Source organism: Cygnus atratus, chromosome 22 (genome assembly GCF_013377495.2).
Source record: "Cygnus atratus isolate AKBS03 ecotype Queensland, Australia chromosome 22, CAtr_DNAZoo_HiC_assembly, whole genome shotgun sequence".
Taxonomy (NCBI): domain Eukaryota; kingdom Metazoa; phylum Chordata; class Aves; order Anseriformes; family Anatidae; genus Cygnus; species Cygnus atratus.
This window is the reverse complement of record NC_066383.1, coordinates 4,087,471-4,108,282: the sequence shown is the minus strand read 5'-3', so window position 1 is coordinate 4,108,282 and position 20,812 is coordinate 4,087,471. Positions and strand designations below refer to the sequence as shown.

General features: G+C 43.9%; 1 long non-coding RNA gene across 1 annotated transcript in view; it reads right to left on the bottom strand.

The window, feature by feature from the left end:
* The window catches only part of LOC126913557 (uncharacterized), a 66,577-nt gene that overhangs the window by 23,665 nt on the left and 22,100 nt on the right, over positions 1 to 20,812 (bottom strand). The window contains exon 3 of the long non-coding RNA XR_007709109.1: positions 1,350 to 1,521. This is a non-coding gene — a long non-coding RNA (uncharacterized LOC126913557). The remainder of the gene's footprint in view (positions 1 to 1,349; positions 1,522 to 20,812) is intronic.

The window sequence follows — 20,812 nt, the reverse complement described above, 5'->3', positions numbered from 1 at the left end:
GAATTCCACACCATGGAGGGAGTAAGCAGTTGACTAGATTTCAAGCATATAAATAAAATTGAAGCTATACCACAAACAATTTTCCTTTTGAAATAACCTTGTGGCAAAGTGATATCCTGCAAAACTGAAATGATGTTTGGAAATCTGAATTAAGACAAATATTTGAACATATGAGGCACTTCTGACACAACATCAAGATATAGTAATTGCCCTGAGTTAGAATGAAAGCAACAATTATTAAAAAACTCTTCTCCCTGTCTTGCCAATATTGTCACATGAAAGATTTCTCTTGTGCTAACGGACTAACGGCTTTCAAAGTCCTGTTTTTGTTAAACCACATCACATGTTTTGAATAAGGAAGAACGAAATCTGCCAGTACAAAACTCTCAACCCCAGGGAAGACCAGAGCAAGCAGGACAGAGGCCCTGACTGTTTTACACAGGAACCTCAACCTGCCTTGCATCCTGCAGTTGAAGCAGATCTCCAACCGGTATTGGACACTGTGGCAGTTTTCTCCTGATGAGGGTCTGTCCCCTTACGCTCTCTGTATTCAGAATTGTTTCAACAGACATAGTTAACCACAGATTTGAACTGATTTACTGGAAACCAACATAATCTTACCCATTAGTAGAATAATTGGCTAGGATTTCACTCCACGCTTCTCTCCCAGCTTTCCATGGCTAAACGAGTCCCTCCAAGCGGGCTTTTCCCAATGGAAGTTAGAGTGTTCTTCCATGTCCTTTTTTAGAAGCTTCCCCCTTCAATAGGGTGTAACCATCCCATTTTTCTACCTACTAAACTGAAATCACAGTGCTCCTACTGAATAATACCTAATAGTACAATCCAGTTTATTGAAAACTGTGACATTCCCTAAGGAAGATGCTGCCCATGACATGCAAAGTCTACCTGAAGATAGAATGGAACATAAAATTCATGGCAATGACTTGTACAACTCAAAAGGCTGGCAAGTGCAGTGGGTTTTCTAATCAGTGAATTGAAGTGGTATTGCTCTATCTACATACGTCTCGGGTGGTAACAGGACATGGATTTGGAATTAGCACAAGGTTAGTAATCCAGTGGTTCAGCTATTCCTGATATGACTACTCAAGGGCAGCTCTCCTGGCAGTTTGGACTACATAAACCTGCCATACCCTTGAACACATAATGCCACACAGGGCTGTGGCCATGTGTGACCAAACACATCAGAGTACGAGAACTGCCCCGATTCATTACCAAATTTCACTGACAAAATGCATGTGGGTGAGAAGAGCAAGCACTTCTAAGGACCCCCTAAGTGAAGGTCCAACCAGAGAGGAGCTTGAACCTCAGTGTAGGAACCTGAGCCTTACCTGAACCTCAGTGTAGGACAGGGTCTCTGGAGACAAGGCAGCGGGTGAGATTCTCTTCTCGCGTAGGTCTTTCAGGGGACTTCTGGCCCTGACTCCTGCCTTCAGAAGATTCCAGATGATCCTTTCCCCTTCTTGTTTACGAGGAATTCCCACTGAAGTCATCAAGGCACTCCTATAGGAAAAAAAATATTTCTATGTAGAGCAGAACTATAAGGATTGTGTTTCACTCACATTCAAATCCCCCATGGAAAAGTTAAAAGGTGCCTGGGTCTTGAGCTGATGCTCTGCCCACAGAACATTTCAACATCAGATTATAGAATGGGCCTGTGACAAAAATAAAAAGACACCCTTTTTTTATATTAAAAGCAGTACAAACACAAGTCACCTTGATAAATAAGGAGATAAAATTCATTTTAAAAGTTAAGTACATAGCCAAGCTTTTCCTCCTCAACCCAAAACAGGTCTCTCAGCCTTCACCCCAAGGCTGTATCAGTCCTCCAGACACTTCTCCCGAATCACTTTTTTTTTTTTTTTTTGTGGGGCCAAATGTTGCTGCTTTTGCTCTGGATAAACTTACTTTTACTCCCAGGTAGATCTAACATCTCAAATATCAACAGTTTCCACTGACACTCTGGAAAGTCCAGACACTCAAAATTCCACCCCAGTTCTTTGCACAGGACAGTATTTCCCTACCCAGACCTAACTAAAGAAAAAAAAATCAACTAATTCAAGTATTTGTTGCTAGACAAGGAAGGTCAGACTCTGATCTCGCTTCCACAAGTGTGAGTGTGGAGTAAAGACTGAAGTTCAGGCTTTACACCTGTGTGTTTATGGTCAGCATCACATCACTCGGTGGGCATCTACCAGCAGAAGTGTAAAAGGAGAGCTTTGCATAAGAGAAGCCCACAGCCTCAAAAAGCAAAGAAATGAGCCAGGCCTGATTCTGCTGCTGCATCAGTATTCAGCAGAGGTTTCAGCGGGACAGGTCGGTATTTACACTGGAGTAAGGAAAGTCGGGATTAGGCACCATCTGTCTCAAAGAGGCAAGCGACCAGAATTGCTCTACACATCTGAATCCTCCTCCCCGTATCTTTAATCTCTCGCACGCTCCAGGTTTTCCATTCAGCTCCAGTGACAAAAGATTTTACAAAATGACAGTCCAGATTGAGAGAACAGAAATGACAACCTCTGACAAAAGAGATACCAAACTTTTATCAACGGTAAGAGCTCCTTCCACACAGACACCGGTCTACGGTGGCAAATATAAGGCAGATGTCAAATGGAAATTAAACATTGTGCTCTCAGGGTGGCCTCAGCCGCTTTCAGAGCTTGATTTAAAACAAGGCCAGAGTGCTTTCATCATTTCTTCAAAAAGTTTCAATTCTACAGATATTCCAAACAGACACATACTTGACCTAGAACTTGGCGATGCAGGACAATGCACGTGTGGAAAAGGACGAATACAGAGAATAAAAGGCGAGTTGGCTATACGATGGACTAAGAGAATTTCTTCAAATCACTCGTATGTTCAGCATTCAGGGAGTTAAAAGTGAATTCAGGTGCAGTATCTTTTCCCCTTTCTTTCAAAGTAAATTCACAGCAATCATTCCTCATTTGGGAGGCTCGGACACGGGGTATTCTGAAACACAACCCAAAGAGGAGCCGAACTGCTCAGCAGCTTACCGAGCATTTCTCTGCAAGCTTCTCTAAGACTTAGACCGTATTTACATCTGTGAAAGCACTCTGCCTGGTATTATTAGGCAGAATAAAACAGTACCAGACATTTGCAATGACTTAGATATTCAGACTCAAGGAACACAGATTTGAGTGGTCTGAACGGTTTTCCTTCTATAATTTCTGCTAATATAACAGCTCTGTCAACGTAATGTAATAACACACTTTTAAAAATGAAATCCCAAGACTACTAAATATACTCTAGTTAGGAGAATAAGCAGAAATTTAAGCACTGAAAAGATGCTCGTATTTACAAAACCAGTTAACAGCATAAACTAAATAGCATTTGCTTCTCTTCTACTGTGTTAGATTTTTGAGACAAAAAAATACCGAAAGTGAAATTACTGCGTTATTTACGATTTGAATATGTAAATATGCTTGTACTCTTCTTGGAAGCCATATTTTAGAAATATTTTCTTTTTCTAAACAATTTAATATCAAACAGAGTAAAGCGAAAAACTTTTGAGGCCACGACTTTGTAACCTCCCTAAAGTTTGGAGCTGGAAACACTGGCCTGTTCACACAAGACAATCAAACGCATACTTAAATGGCAAGTAAAGTCCTGGATACATTTCCCCCCCTCCTCATGAAAGGAAGAAATTGTGACAAGATTTTACTTTTAGATGACCTGACAAAGCAGCACTTTCTGGCACGAGCAGGACAGTCGTTCGCCCTTTATTTCCCAGTACGAGATTTAATCACCTGAAACACAAACCTCGTCTTACACTGAGATATTTTCAAATAAAACCAACTTGCAAACAGTCTCTCTGGCCTTTTTAAAAATCATTTTCAATTGCTTTAAAACATAAAATATAGATGGATGGATGAACGGATGGACAGCTAGAGAAATGCTCTCGGTCATGCTTCCTCCCCCCCCCCCCCCCCCACCCCTTAAAATTGAAAAGCATCAGTATCCAAATAGCAACAGGAAATTTTTACCTTGTGGCTAAATAGCTCACTGTTCACTTTGCAGCTGCCTCTATTTTTTGCTGGGCAAAACACCAATACAAAAGTCTTTCCTAAGAAACCAAGCTTTTGACATAAGGGCAGCGACAAACGCAAACCTACAAAGAATTTTTCCCCCGTCCCGTCGTTATAATTCCTAATTTTGTGGGATGTATTGCTGGGCTGTTTATCATAACAGTGTGCAATAAAAAGGACGACTAACTCTTGCAATTTTCTCCCTACTCCTCCCCTTGACAGGGGCCACTGATAGGGAAAGAGGCTCGGAAAAGCAGAGCAGTGAAAGGCTAAGAAACAATAGGCAACCATGGCTTTGACAATGCAGCCCTGAACCCTTTTTGCTCCCGCTGTGACACTTGCATTCAAGAGCAAGGGCGGCTGCCATCATAAGAATGGACAATGGCATGAGGAATACAAGGGAGAGGGGGGATATAAAAAAAAAAAAGGAAATCAGATGAATTCAGAGCTAAGATGGCAGAGCTCTCACCTTTTCCGCTTTTTTCGAGTAATCTGGATGGAGACGTCCCGCAGAGAAGAGATAAAAAGGGTGTGCTGAACTGTTGGATGGTTCTGAAGACTTCTGCATTTGCAAACGCATTTTAGAACTATTTGTAGGGGTATATATGCTGCATGCCATCTCTCTGTCTCTGTCTCTCTCTCTCTCTGTGTCTCTCTCTCTTCTGTTTTATGTCCTGCTATCTCCATCACACACCTCTAATAGTATGAAGACTTTCTGCCCATGTAAGTAAGTGAGAGTGTGTGTTCCTTAATGTTTGAATCAAGACACACGTCTGCATGCATTTCTAATCTAAGGAGCCTATAGCAGTTACTACAACTATCAATTAGTCAGCAATAGCTTGAGATCCCCATGTGTCTGGGTGAACAAAGGTGAGAAACACATGCAAATAGTACTACAGCACCTGGGTCACGTACAGTAACTTAGCTAGTAACAAATAATTGCATCTGTTTCTGCCTTTTCGATGCTTCTTGCTCATTGTTATGTAAAGTTACAGGTTATTAATGTGAATAGTAACACAATTAGGCATGGCATTGTATATTTTCATTTGAACAACACAATAAAAGGAAATTAAGCTTAACTAGATGGAAATAAATGGTGACTTAAAGGCTTTAAACTAAAAGATTCTCTGATCTGTAGCAGTGCTTCCAGTTTTTGATCAATTGTTCTTGAGTTAAAGATGCAAATGAAGTAGATGTATTTGGACATTTCATATATATTAGATAAGAAACTGATTATTCCAGAGGAGACAGAGAGGATGCCTGATTTCCTGCAGTTAAGTCCATAAAGAGGGTACAGTAATCTATTACTATCTTTTTTAATTAAGCGAATGTTACTTTTAAGAACATTTAAAGGGTGTTTTTTCCGATGTTTTAGACTTAAGCCAAACAATTAAGAAGAAAGATACGGTACCTTTTACTGTCTCCTTCTTCTTAATCTCAAAAAAATGAGCCTTACCTTTAAAAACTGTCAGAGGTAAAATGCACTAAAAAAAGAAAACTGAATGAAATGAAAAGTAATAAAATAAAAAAAGCTCCAAAATCCAGCAGCACCCTGACTCCGCCACAAGACGAGACAGAGCGAGGCTGCTCTCCAGGAGCAGACAGCATTTCAGAGGGGACAATGTATTCTGTGGACAACGGTATTTACACGGAGCTGATGAGAGCGACAACAGCTCCCAACTGTAATTTAATTTGCAGAAATTATGCCCCACGTTTTGAAGTGCGGGGAAGCCTAAAAATTAAGCAGTTTGACGGAAAGAGTTTGTTGCATTTTTTCCTCTCGTTTAACACGCTCGCGGTCCTGCAAGGACGCACGCTGTCGGACCCTCTCCCGTTAGCTCCCTTTCTACTGATAGCAGCGTCCTTGGGAGGCTGATTAGTGACACCAAAGGAAAAGCATTCTTCCCAATCTGGGGTTCTGAGAAACTGACAAGTTTATTCGGATTTAGATGGCATAAGGAAAAATAAAATAAATAAATCTGAAAATGAAAATAGCAATACCTCCTTAAAGGAATCACTCCCCAGCTCCCTCACCTTTGAAGAGCAGGCTGGTGGCTACCAGAGCGCAGCCGGCCACTGCTAACCACGTAGCAGGTGCTCACAAAGAGGCAAGGTTAAAGAAAAGCTGCGGTAAAACAATGGCTGTGCCCACTGAAGCCCTGAGAGCAAGCGTCCCAGAGCCGACCGTACCGCGCACAACGCAGCAGTGCCGGGCTCTCAAAGACACGGGCGCTGTGCTGAGCTGCCATGCAGCTTCAGCTCAAAACTCAGCTGCTGGGAGCTTCAGGCGCTATGGAGACGGCAAGATTTCCAACGTGCCCAGAGCAGAGTTTATCGCAGGCTTTTTGCTCTCTGAAAGAAAGCCACCGCGGAGAGGACCCGGCGTGAGGCGGGCAGCGGTGACCGCGTTGCAGCTCCACCAGCAGCAGCGACCCGCACGCGGTGCCTCTGCCCGAGGTCCCATCAGGCAGACAAAAGCATAACAAAAACTACCAAATCTCGCCCTTCGCCGAACAATGAGACCTTAAAATATACGTGCGCCGGGGTATTACATGCAGAACAGGCAGGGGGAGGGGCGGGGGGGTGAGAACCACATCTCCCATCGATGCATTTTTATTTCTCGGCGTCTGCAAAAGGCAGCTCCGGCTTTAATGTGAATTACCCATCTCTTTCACCGGGCCAGGCTGGTGCCTGCAAACGTCCATCTCAGGTGAAAAGGACCATTTGTTTAGGAGCTCAGACGCAAACTAATCGCGCAATATTTATCTGGGGTTGGAAAACAGTGAAATGGGGATAGCAAAAGACTGCGAGCAGTCCGGTGGCTGCGAGCAGTCTTTAGCGAGGCAGCTAAGGGAGGAAGGCAGCTACAGCAGGGAGCTGCAGGTTTTCACCACCCTATTTTATGCCCAATTCCTCCAGCTCCCAGCCTGAGTCCTGGCACCGGCACTCCTTCAAACGCACCAAATTCTGATAAAAGACGACAGTTTTCTTTTCAAAAGAAATCAGTTGAATAGACATCACAAATTAGATGTAATGTAATCGAACGCTCTTCTTCATCTAATCTGTCTCCCTGTGTAATCTAGCTCTTCTACCAGCACCAGCGTTTGTAATAGCCATGACATCGATTCAGATCTCCCATAATGTTATTTCAGTTCTCCTATAATGTTATTTCGGTATTTTATTCTCAAATGAGACTACAAGTTGGGTGGCTACTTTGCATTCAAAACTCTCCATCAACTCTGTGAACGATTCCGAGGGTAAAGCCAAGCCAACCCGCACCTCTCTGCCACGTTTTAATTGCTACATTTCGTAATCCTGCAGACAATTCCTAAAGCACAGCACAGATTTTGAAACCCACAAAAGACCATCAGGAATTTAACACCAGAGCTGCTCAGGATCAACAATGAAAAATGAAAACCACAAAGGTATCAGATAGGATCTGCCTTCATACACAGGCTGGAGAGAGATGAAATCTTGTCAGCACACAATGCTGATACATTTTTATGTTTGCTGAAACGCAGAATGATTTCCTTAAAAACAAGAGTTCGAACAGCATCCGCTCAGGTTTTCCCCAAAGAAAAAGAAAACCTCTCATATACTGCAGGACAAGCAGGACTCACAGATTAACGGACAAATCAGTCTGCCAGGTAAATGACAGTGGCTGAAAAAACAAACAAACCCTCCCATACAAACAAATACATTTGAACGTAATAAAAATGTTGACAACAGTTATGTGATTAAAGCAGTTGTTTTTTTTCATTTAAGGCCTTACCATTGGAATAATTTAAAATTAAGTGAGAAACATCAGCCCGTTGGGTTTTGCAGAAGAGATTTAATTTGTAGAAATAGTGGTGTGGGTTTTTTTAAATGTAGCTATTTTCAACATTGCAAGATAAAGCTCTCCTTTTTTTCTAATTTTATTTTAAGAATAGACCCCATTTAGGATTTCACATTGTAAATCTCCCTATGTCTGAATGCTGTTACAAGGTTTGACAATGAAAGAATAATTCATGTCAGACAAAAAGAGCCCTTCAATCAGCTTCATGCAGCTTTTCTCCTGCAGGGCTATGCCAAAACGAATGTGGAATCCTGAACTGAACCATCCATCACATTTCCCGAGTCTTTCAATTAATGACACTGCAATCAGATCGATGGCGTGTAATAAGAAAAGAGCTTTGCATTTCTATACCTATTAATTCGCTGAGTAACTCCAGTGGTAAAACGTGACCAGAAAGGGAAAAGAAAAGAAAATTTCATCCTCCTAGCAAGATTTTGGGGGATGTTTAAGCCACTCTGCACAAGCCTCAATTCCCCATTCCTGTCTCACCCCAAGTCCTGAGTGCTCAAAGGAAAAAAAATCACACGGGCTTTTTTTTTTTTTTTTGTCTAAAAAAGCAGGACAGTCTGCTTTCCAGCAGGTACTTTTTCTGCTGCTGCTGCTCAGCGTGTGAACGAGAAGCCTATTTTTCTTTCAGGCTGCTGTTAGCCAGAAATGCCCTCGGTGCAAGCCGAGCCGTGGAGCAGCACCGGCACTCACAGGGCAGGACTCCACAGACTCCTTCTCCGGTGCGAAGGCAGTAATTAGCGACAAAATTTCCAGATCACAGAACATGCCAAGGATGGAGTTACCTCACGCGGTGATTAACCTCCAACAAAACGAGGTGGGGGAGAGAGCTGGGCAGGGGGTGAGGGCAGACGGGACAAAAAAAAAAGTCTACCAGCGACCACGGGATGAAATTAGAGTGACCTCACGTCAGAGAGCTGGCATAAGATTTGGATCGATGACAAAAAATTATCAAGGCTTTGCAGAATGGAGCTGCCAAGCACATTTCAATCCCCTTCCAGCAAACGTCGTGGGTATTGTTTGGAGGAGCCGAACACTACAGGAAAGAGAAAACTGCAATTAACCAGAACATTGCGTCTATTAAAGGGATTTAATTTGGAATTTTCTTTTACAAGGTGGCTTTTTGGCCTTAAAATGCCTGACTTACAGAATACCCTCTTTTTGAATATTATTGCTTAAAAAACTGCCCAAGGCCTCCTTGCTGGGCCACGCAGGGATGCAAGAGCACCCACCCAAAGGCTCCACCACCTCAGGGAGGACGAGCAGCCGAGAAGGAAGGAGCCAGAGGGTCCCCCAGGAGACCAGAATACATCTCGCCTATGGAAGAGATCCTCTTATGTTGGCTTGGACAGGAAACTGGATGTGAACTGCCCCTGACAACGTGAATCCCTACCTCTGGATCAGACGAGGCCTTCGAGCTCCAGCGCTGACGCTTATTTCAGCAGCTTTGGCTTTGCCTCAAAGGAAAGAAGCTGCAGCTGTAACAGGAGATGGACCCAGGTCAAAGCCTGCAGAAAGGCTTTCTTTTGGGAGCAATAGACTTTCGGTGAGGTTATGTATTTTAGAAGTCTTCAGAAAGGGAAAATAAGTCCTTATGTGAGAAAACGAGAAACGGGACGACGGTAAACAAGTCAGGCTTTTCAGGTTCACTTCACCAAGCCTTTCAAACATCAAAGCGGGCTTTTAAGGGATCCCTTTTGGCTTTCCCTCTGAACATCTTTTACGGTCGAATTTCAGCCATTTCAGGTTTCAGCAGCCCCTCCCCAAAGCCCCTCGGTAACGCTGGCTCTGACCGTGCCCGTCCGTGCCACATGGGGAGCCAGACACAGCTCCGGGGCCTGCAGGCCCGGGAGGGGAACACCAACTCCATGGCACTCGGTGAGACAGGACGATGCCCACGGGCTGACGGGCAAAGAACTCCTACTAAGCACAGCGAGAAGTGCCCGCTCACTGGCAGTCAAACAATAAATAGATAAATCACTGAGAAGCAAAGACTTCATCTACAGATAAAACATGGGAGTTGGACGTGAGCTAGAGGAAAACAAAGAAATCCAGGAAGAGACACCCGTGAAACAGAAAGGAAACTTTGATGAGGAAGCAAAACACGAAGTGTTAATGTGGCTCGGGCCTGCCTTCCCGTCTCCCTATGGAGGCATCAATGCACACAGCTGAGGATGTCACCACATTTCAGAGGAGCTCAGTACACATACCCCGCGGTCCCCAAGGTGCAAGGTGCATCCCTATGGAGGCATCAATGCTCACAGCTCAGGATGCCACCACATTTCAGAGGAGCTCAGTACACATACCCCACGGTCCCCAAGGTGCAAGGTGCACCCCGAGGTGCATCCCGTCACCTGGGCTGGAAGCCAGCCCCGATCACCTCTCCTGACTTACAGGGCACGCTGCATCGACAGCGACCCCAACTAATTTTTGTGTGTGCATCAGACAGGGTGGTGTCTATAAGCCCAGGGAGGCTGTGGGAGCTGGGGGGGGGGATATTTCTCCCATTATACCAGCTTCTCGCAGCGAATATGGGACTTACAGCCCCATATGAGATTCACAGCCCCACACAGTGCCCCACACCGCCAAGTCGCAAAGCACAGCGTGTGCCTCACGGCTTAATAGCGTGGGGGCACAATGTCTTGTCTGCTGGCAGGTCAGGGAGAGGGGGGAAAGGGGTGCTGCCTCAAGCCATTATTCCAGCACTGGCTGCCTTCCAGGAGCTTCAGAAGGCACAGGCAGGCTTGCTTACATCTGCTACCCTCTGCTGTGGCTGCAGACAGACTTATGGACTGATTTTTTTTTGCCTTTTTCTTTTGTTTAAATGAGCTCAGACGTGCTTGCAGTAGGTATTCGCAGGATTCTTTTCCTTTTCTCTCTCAAAGGAGCTTTGGGAGAAACCACTGTAAATGAATTTGATGAAGAGGAGGCGTCTATAATCGTTTGCCTTGCTCAGTGGCTGGGGCAATGGCAGCATCTGGCCTTGCAGTAACACATCTGTCTGCAAAAAGCTTTGGAGCCCCTGCCAGCCCCTGCCAACAGAAAAAAAAACAGCTACCAGCCTGGTTGTGGTACAGAGGGGCTCACAAAAATCCACCCGGACTGTTCAAAGTCACGGCCAAATCTAAGCTTTGGGAATCAGCCCTTGTCCCTCGGGGCGGGATGCGTTTCTGAAAGTTTAGCTACAGGAACACGGAGCTTCAGCTAGCAAGGTCCTGGGTTCAATCCCTGCTGATCATAACATTTAAATAATGCCATTATTCAATTTCCTTCTTTCTACTGAAATAGTAACTAAAAAGACACCTTCGCAATGCTCCTGGTGCTCCAGCACATGATTAATACTACAATTAAATCTCATCATTAAACAATCAATTCAACAAGGACACAGCTAGGCAGCCACCACCTATAAAAAACTCCCTCGTGTCTCCTCCTCGGCTAGGAATCCCATCCTTGGCATTCTCCAAATCCCCCATCAAGCTGCAGCTCTGCAGCCCCTCCTTTCCACTGAAATAAAGGCAGGCACATTTATTCAAAAATAATTATCTGACGCAATACTATTAAAAAGTATACACGAAAATTAAAGGAAAACTGAAGGTAAGTACAATGAGAATAAGAATCCACCATGAAAAGAATAGGAATCAATCTTTATTTTAAAAAATGGCCTTCAGACTTTAGGACTTGAGCAATCTAACAGTTTACAGACAGAAGGGAACAAGTTCCCTGGCTTTCCTGTAACTGTCCATTTAGAAAACCTGAATCTCCTTTAGAGACAAACACACTTGGCTCAAGATTCAGCTCCTTGACCAAACAGAGATTGCTATTCTAAAACCAGAAGAGCAATTTCCACATTTCCAGTAGAAACAACCTTGATTTTAGCTCCTCAGTAGTAGAACTCCACTAAGTAGTAGAACTCCATTAATGTTGGACTCACGATGTCCAAGTTAGGTCTGACTACTCCATACGATGCACCACCTGATAAGTGTCTCTTAATATCCTTAAACTTTCATTGAGGACAGAAATATACCAATCTTTGCAAGGTGGAACCTTGCTGAAATTCCACCTCAAAAATTAAAATTCACAACCTGCTCTTTTTACTCATCAACAAGCTGCACCAGCTAAAATAAAAGTCAGTGATGGGTATAATGCCTGCATAAATAGATGCACTTTTTAATATGTGCAACTAAACTTTGAATTATATCAATGATGACTCTACTAAAACACCATCTTATTCTCACTATAAAGCCAACCACATTGTCCAGGGAAGAAAAATTTTTGTGGGAATATATATTTTGTGGGATATTTTTGTGGGAATCAACACTCAGAGTACTAATAGCCAAAGGAGTAGCCAGCACAAGTGTATGGGTTGGTATCTTCCTGGAAAAAAATAAACGCTACACAGCATCCACAGTGTTTTCTGGTGAGCCACATCTTTTTTGGAAAAAGCAGTTCTGCTGCCATGGAAGGTTTCTTCTAAACCAAAGTCTGGTTGTATATAATAGTGCAAAATAATGTAAATGCTGCTGTCATCTGAGTACTATGCCAGCACCATCATTGCTGTACCTGACCGTAAATCTCATCAGGTTGCATGTGGAAAGCATGGAGGGCACTAGCATCAGTAACAGAAATACTAGTTTGGGCGATACTGCTGTACAGCCATGTCAAGGCTTCTGTACATCCAGGTGTACAGAACAAGAAAATACTACCCAAACTATGATCGAACCACAGCTGATATATAACAACTCAATTTAAGAAGTCATCTCCCTCCTAAACTCTAGATCCCTTTTTTCTCATTCACCTTGTTGGAGACCCAGCACAGCACCTCCAAGCCCTCCTCACTCATTTATGGATTCGGCTTCACAACTCCATCCCTGTGAAACAGAGCAGAGCAGGTGGGCAAGTGGTCACTTACCAGATGTGGGTCACTCAACCACGGACAGATCCCCACTTTCCCACTCTCCATTCAGTCAGCATCAACCCAAGTCACACATGACGTCCCCTCCTTCCCCAGCTTAACACAAGGGACCTGCACAGCTCATTACAGCCTGGGGAGGTTCATTAGGATGAGAAACTGCAAGAAGTGCCTGGCTGCTGGGAGAGTCGAATTAAGGTGAACGGCAAGGTCTGGAGGATGAAAAGGGGCAGATGGAAGAGGTCCACTAATCAGCATCTCACAGTCCTAACAAACTGTGGTCCCATCAACTCGCTGGGAGACAAGCTATGGGTCTAGCCAGGCCAAGCTATGGGTCTACCCTATCACCCACCCTCATCCCGTGTATGTTTCTATATAAAAAGATAGCACTGCATGCAGTGAATGCCAGCAGGAGCCGGCTGGGGGCCACAACAACCATGCTGGACCACTGCAAGCTAAACCAGCTTCCTCCTCCTCTCATCTTTTTGGGAAAGAGCAGAAAAAAACATCACCACCCTTCCCATATACTTGGAAGGTGCTAAAACGTTCTGAGGACGCGTACAGGACTACAAGGCTGGAAGAGGTCAGACCTGGTTTAACTTCTCAAGGGTGGGGATTTCCAAAAGAGGCAGGGATGTATACTGGGACAATTCTGCATTTCCTAGGCACATAAATGAGCCAGAGAGACACAGGGACCTTTTGAAAAGGCAGTGCTTTGCAGCTGGAACAAAAAAATATTGAGGAGCGTTGGGTTAGGAATCATAAAGATCGCTGCAGGGTGGGGTGGGGTGGGGGTGATCCCAGCCTCCCGTTCCTCATGATGCCATGGAATAAAAGAGAGCACTTCAGTTTTGTTCTGGGCTCTCTACCCCAGCTGATCTCATCCTCAGATAAAACAATAGAATCACATATACAAATATTGGCAGCACTCAGCCTTGTTTTTCACTGCGAGCCCAAAGGGCATGCGGCAGTGAAATTGCAAGCTCTTCTGAGCATGCCTAATCAGTTCTGCCTGCCAGATTTCCAATCTCTGGTGGCCAGTTCTGTTCCCAATTTATACAAAAATGCAGCTTCCAGTACGCTTGGTGTTCTGAGGACAAGCTCCAGTCCTCGGGCCCATCTGAAACAGGAGAAGAACACACACGGAGGGAGCAGGCACAGAAAGTTCATTAACTGGCCTCTCGATCTCCCTGCTGGGATCTCTCCTCAGAACCAGGGGGCTTGGCAAGGACAGCTCACCAACGGGTGAGCTTCTCCGCTGTGCCTCCTGGAGGTGCAGCACTGGAGGTGTAGCACAGGAGGTGGAAGACTTAAGCCACATCAGGACTCCCAGCCCCTCCAAAGGTCAGCAAAATTTGGAGGATGCTCTACATCAGAGAGCAAGAAAAATCACCCTACCCACTCCTCAGTCCTACCCAGCTCAGAAAGGACGGACAGTAGTCTGTCGTCACCCACACAGCTTTCCCTTCCTTCATCAGGGGTGTTCTGTTTACTCATTCATTTCATCAACACCAATATTTCAGTAGTTCCAACTTGTTTTTAAAGGACAAAACCTCTTTTTTTTCTTCCTTTTTCAAGAGTTATGTAAGTGCCTACAGATGCTATGAAGATTTTCAGAAATTTCCAATAAATGGGCTCCACTCCAAAAAAAAAAAAAAGTGCTGCACCTTTATCTGCATCTTTCAGCATCTAAACAACTCTTAAAACATGATCATTATGCATTTAGGGCTGGCACTACTCATATAGCTTCTGACACCAAAAATCAGTTCATGTCGTCTCCCTCGACAAAGAATGGGAAGAGCAACACCTCCAATCAACAACTCGCTTCTTCCTAATCCAGGATCTAAACCAGCTAACACCATTCACCATCTGAACATACCTCCTTCCCTCCATCGGTTAGAAAGGAACCCTAACTGATCAGCATAGCCTTAAACTACTAATTTTTAGGCATTTAAAATTAGATGATACTAATCCTCTCCAGAGCATCTAGCTCTTGTGTGAGCAACATCATGATTTCCTACAGTGATGCAGCAGCTTAAAATTGATACAACCCATGAAGGTTCTACCTCATTTGAAAATAACACATTGCAAAAACCACTTGTTGGTATCTCAGCTGTCCCACATGACTTCTTGACAAAACCTGATCTCTCTGATACCTTCCTCTAACATCTCAGGAGTGGAAGCTTGTAAAAAAAGAAGTTGTGGACAACATAATTTATGCTACTGAAGCAAACCCCATCTTAATTTCAAGTGCCTAATCCTTTCCTTGCATCTCTTACCTTGGTTCTCACCTTCTTAGTGGTCTTCAATCTCACACATACTCGTATATGTGCATACACACATACACTTCGTCTTGACAGATATGGAGATAGCTCTTACAAAAAGAAGCTTAATTTTAAATAATGCCAGGATACCACAAAAAAAAATCTATTTACACTTCTGTGTGCTGACAAATAAGTCTTATTGACTCAAAAGCTGAGAAGCGGGATAACTTGAGGTACTACCAGGTGAGTATCAGATTTATGCCGATGGTTAGTGAGCCTGAACTGCAAACACTGATGTAGCAGCGTTCTTGCAAGTTGGCTGCTGCATGTTTAAAAGGGAAGTCACTTCCGCTCTGGGAGTACATTAGTCACAAGCAAACTGTTGAACCTGGAGAAATAAAACTTTCCTGATGGTCACAGTAGTCACCTTATGGAAGACTTTATTACCCCCGTATTAGCCTGTAAAATTACAATTATTATTGAACTCAAAACTAACCACGGGTGTTTCGACTCAGCAGCCTTCTGCAGCAGAGTACAGCAGGCTGACCGTGCGCTGTGGATATGATTCATACCTTCGAAGGCAGAACGTGAGGATTATATACTGCCTCGGCTCGCAGGAGGATGTGTGTGAGTTTTAATACCTGCGTGTCAGAGCTCAAGAGAAACAGATCCTTGGTTCCCCCCTGACTATTCAGAGATCGACTCTCTTTGGTCAGAAGAGGATTTATTGGAACTATATATTCTAATGCAAATTTGATTAAACTAAAATCTTCTAAACGGATCAGAAGGGATGACCCTACAGAACAAACATGGGCAGTCTGAACTCCTCAGCTCACCGTAGGCCCTTACACAAAGGGGGAGGCCAGCTACACTGGAGGAGGTTGACACAACTCCACCGTTTATTTCCTGGACACTTTCTGCTATTTATACAGTCACTAAAATTGGATACCAGGTCAGTGCACGACTTTCCATGCTTTACAGCCCAGTGTCTTCCAGTAATTCACTTTCGGAAAGCGTGGTGAGAAGATGAGAACGTAAAGCCTTCACCAGTTCCTGCGTCACCTACTGAGCTTGCTCACCCCCAAAGAAAAAGCCAGGAGGAGCCCCTGCAAGCCACAGCTAGCCTGGTAAAATCAGGTGTGGTTTCGCTAACAGAACAGAGCTTTAGGCCCATTTTTTCAGCTAAAACGTTGGTACAATGAAGCCTACAGAACTGAAAAAAACATATACAAACCATGATCAGAGACTTAGGTTTCTAAACCGTATTGAGGTTGCAAAAACAAATTGACATCAACATATGGGGAAAGTCTGAAGTTGCAGCAAACATTCGCATATGTGAGAAACTTTGGCATGTAAGAGTCCCCATTAAATTCAAATATACAATGCACAAGATTAAAGTTATTCAGAGGCATTAGTGTTTGCAAGATCAGGCCCTGAGATTTCTCTGTGTAGTAACAGTTACTTTAGGTTTAATCTGTTATTGCATTAATATCTATAAAGAGCATATATAAATACAAATCAGATGGCAGCTGCAGTCTCACTGAGGAAAAACAAAAAGATTGGGGGGGCAGGGGGACTAACATTTCCATGATGTCTTTAAAATGCCATGTATTTTAGGATTATCATCCTGCTCAAATTGCAGCTATTTTTTCTGTACACAATACACACATTTATATATATATATTCGAGACCGAAAAAGGCAAAAGAAATGAATTTCAGAAAGAAGAGGCAGACAATGCTGATGGGAATAAATTGCTTCGAAATGGACAGATTGCCCCTGCACAGAGGAGCAAGTGATAGTCTTAAGTACGGCAGCCCCCCTCAGGTTTCTGTGAAAAGCCTGATGTGCTCTGCTTAACACTTAAGAAAATTCACTTGGGAATAATGACCTTTAATTTATTTTGGCTACAGTGATCTTCATCTGTGCTTCTGTTAATCTCACTCTGAAGATTTCAGGGTACTTTTTAACTAGGGACTGACTCATTCTCTAGCTGCCTAGTAGTTAATCTGCTCAGTTATTTCCCCAAATAACCATCTGCTCTACCTTGTATTTGTCTCACTCTCCGACTATCTTAGTTCTTGGTCTGTCCTGCTGGCTCATTCAGCACTCTTTAAATTTCTCCTCTGGCCTTATGTCTGGTTGCTTATGTTTTGGACAGACAATAGAGGTGATACAGGCCATTATTCATGAGAAGCTTCAAGTGTAACGTGAGAAACATCTCATCTCCTGACCCCTGTTAGCATAAGAATTGCTGATAAAATTCTGGACTGAAAGAGAAGAATCTTCTGGGAAAAATATAGGCAAAAGTTTCACTTGAGAGATGTGTTTTGTAAGAAGAATCCAGATGAGTTTTCTGCCTAAGGACCAGATCTAACTCCCAGTGCACTTACTGGAAATCCAGAGATGCAGCGAGGGAGGGACCTTACACGCCTGCGAAATTTTAAGGAGAAGGATGCTCTTTGCCACTCCTACAGCTCTGTGCTCTTGCATTTTATTTTTTAATCCAAGGACCACAAAGTGATTTGCACACTTGAGCGAATTAAGCCTCACAACGCTCCTGGAGAGGGTGTAAATGGAGTTCTATTGATCCTGCACCGGGATCACCTAAGTTAAAGACTGAATAGATCTCCTTGGATCATGCATTTTTACACATCATCAAGTTAAGGAGTTTTAACCAGTTTCAGCTGATTTTAATAGTTACATCTGAAAGAAATGGCAGCGATGCAGTAGAAAAATCACATATACTGAAAATAAAGTCTCTGTCAAAGGATCACCAGGTACTAAACTGAGAGTATATCTGATTGTGGAAAGTTAATTTTGGTAACACCAGAGCACATAATGCAATTAAGAAGCAGAGGCAGGAGCTGACCCACTCAGCTGTCTTCTGACACACCTATGGAAAACCAAAAGATAGGCAGACAGACAGGCAGACAGATAAGATAGACAGACAGAGGTCTGCAGACAGTACAGCATGTCATATCACATGTGGCAGGGAGGTGTTCTGTCTGTCACTTCACACCCTCATCTTTAGCTACACAAACCAGCCCTGAGAGGGTTCATGCTGGCTCGCCATCTGATAACAGGCAGCAGGATGTGTGCAGGGACCCTGCCGAAGTTCTTTAGCTGAGCACTTGTCAGCCAGAGCACAGCCCTTCAAACCAGTTCTGTCCTCCACAGGTACTTAAGGGTTGGTCACGCGTCCCAACTCGACAGGGTAAGACCTGGCACAAATGTAAGCGATGCTAATGAGTCAAAGCAACTGGCAGCAGATGGTCCCATTTTGTCTTAGTGGAGCCCATAGGGTTTGTCATCCAGCCGCAGAGCCACGCTCGGGATTCAGGTGCACTCCCAGGGCAGCCCCCATGCCCCCACTGCACGATCCCAGGGATTAACCTGGGCTGATACGGGCTCAAATCTGAGGTATGGGCCAGCAACAGAAGGGGATCGCTACCACAAATAAGCCCCTGGGCCAAATGATGATGTAAATTAAAACAGGGTGATGGATTCCACAGGCACCCCAAAAAGAAGATACAACAGACCTGGGAGAAGCTTCTTGTATACACCCTGAAATGTTTCTAGACAGTGTTGAAATTTGCAGCATTAAAAGGTTTCTTAATGTTACTCCCTCGTGCTGCTGCACAGTGCCCCTGCTAACGGCACAGGACTTTCATTCGAACTAGTCGAGAGCTCCTTGGATCGCCAGCACTGAGTCACTTCTGGGACGCCAGACACCAGCCCAGTAGCTGCAAATAGCAGTGCCACACACGACAAAGGGTTGGGACTCATTCTGCAAGAAGTTAAAACTGCAGGAGGAAACTTTTAAACCCCTGTGAGTAATTATTGACAAAGGGGAAGATTTGCAAATGCATCGGAGCCCAATTCTGGCAACCAATTTAACTGCTCAACAGCATGAAATTGCAAAAAATACTTTGAGAACCCATAAAAAACCACCTCTGAAATGCACCAAACTCCACGAATAAAATGCAAGCACCACAATCTTAATATCACATTGTACCAGTACTAGTTACATCTTCACACGTTCCTGAGGGGGAGGTGTTCCTGCCACCCTTTTACAGTTGAGTGACATGAGATGCAGAGGCGCATAATTGACCCAGGGTATAAATCACATCTGTGTCAGTCACAGACCACAATAGTTCTCAGTTTTCAGGAGAGTTTTCAGTGCAGTAGATCTCACTGGCTTTCACTAGAGCACTGGGTTTAGCACAGACTACACCAACACCACTTTGAAGGAAAAAATATTTTTTAAAATGGCAAGCAGCAAACCAAATGAGCAATTAATATTCTTGGATGGATTAAAGGAAAAATCTCCATGTACATATTCAAAGTCCTCCAAAACAAAATCTAAACATACTGAGAGATGTTTATAGATGTTCAAACTGCTAAAGCTAAAGGCATGCAAGAAGCTTCCATTTCAAATATCATAGGTCAACTAAAAGGAATATGTGAATTTCCAAATGTTCTTTGCGTGGCTGATCCATCAATATGATAACTAATACATACTTAAACTCCTCAGTGTACTCCCTGAAATTAAAACAACCAGATAGCACAGAAAGAGCTTAAATAACCATTATCAATGGTTTTCAGATAAAAATCAAGAAATAATTTCAGAAAGATCGCCCAACACAATCAAATGAAATAGCTTTCGAAATGGGACGGGGAAGTGTGAGCTGACAACCAATTACACCTCTCAGGCACAGGCAACAGAAACAGAAAGCCTCCCCAGATTAAAAGCTTGACCAAGTTGGTCCACGCTATCCTCCCCACGAGGTGATGGGGGAAAAGACTTCAACAGCCTGAAGAAACTAACAACTTCCCACTTATCGATAGCATTCACAATAGAGCAGATATTTGCTCAGGGACGGGGTTTAGGCAGAGGCTGCACCTCTTCTCTCCCTGTTTTGGGGAAATGAAGAAGGCACCAGCCCAGGCTACCAACCCCGTAGTCCCACTGCCTCCCACCTGGGCACACTCACCTCCTCGCCCCGTAACGTGTCCCCAGCAAGTGGCAGCACCCGGGGCAGGACTGCAGGGCATCTCTGTGCCTGAAGCTCAGGGTGCCTGCAGAGTGGTGCTGCCTGCATGCCCAGCACAGCAGTGGCACTCCTGATGTGGAATGTTTTGACATACACTTTGAGCTCACAAAGCTGGCTATCTCTGCTTTAAAGCTTAAGAGGAAAAATAGAAAAAGTCTGGACTGCTTACATAGGTTTGCAAGTCTCCAGCACTCTAAATGCATTTAGGGTTCTAAAGGATAGGTAGGAACCTCACTGGATTTTCAGCAGCACTGAAACACTAAATTCCCATTTGTTTCAGGGGACACTGGTCACTAAGTTGTTCCTTTGTTGTCTGCTTTTATCTTTTTTTTTTTTTTTTTTAGTTTTCAGCCTACCTCTGTCTTTGTCAACTGAACACCTTTCAAATGCTGACCCTTAAGCACTTTTTCTTAAACAAGACTTAGGAGCCCAAGTCATTTAGATGGTTTTGCAAATGCCAGCCTGCTCTCGGCACTGTAAGAGAAGAGTGCTAGGAGACTACGGGATGGAAAAGAAACTCAGAGAAATGAAGGAACACCGACAAGGAACATTATCTGCACGACAACATATTACAGGGTTCATATGTGGAAATGCAGAAAGAAACAATTCAATTTTACTTTATAAAGCATTGTTCTTTTAATTTTAGTATCAGCCAGAGGTTCCAACTGGAATTAGG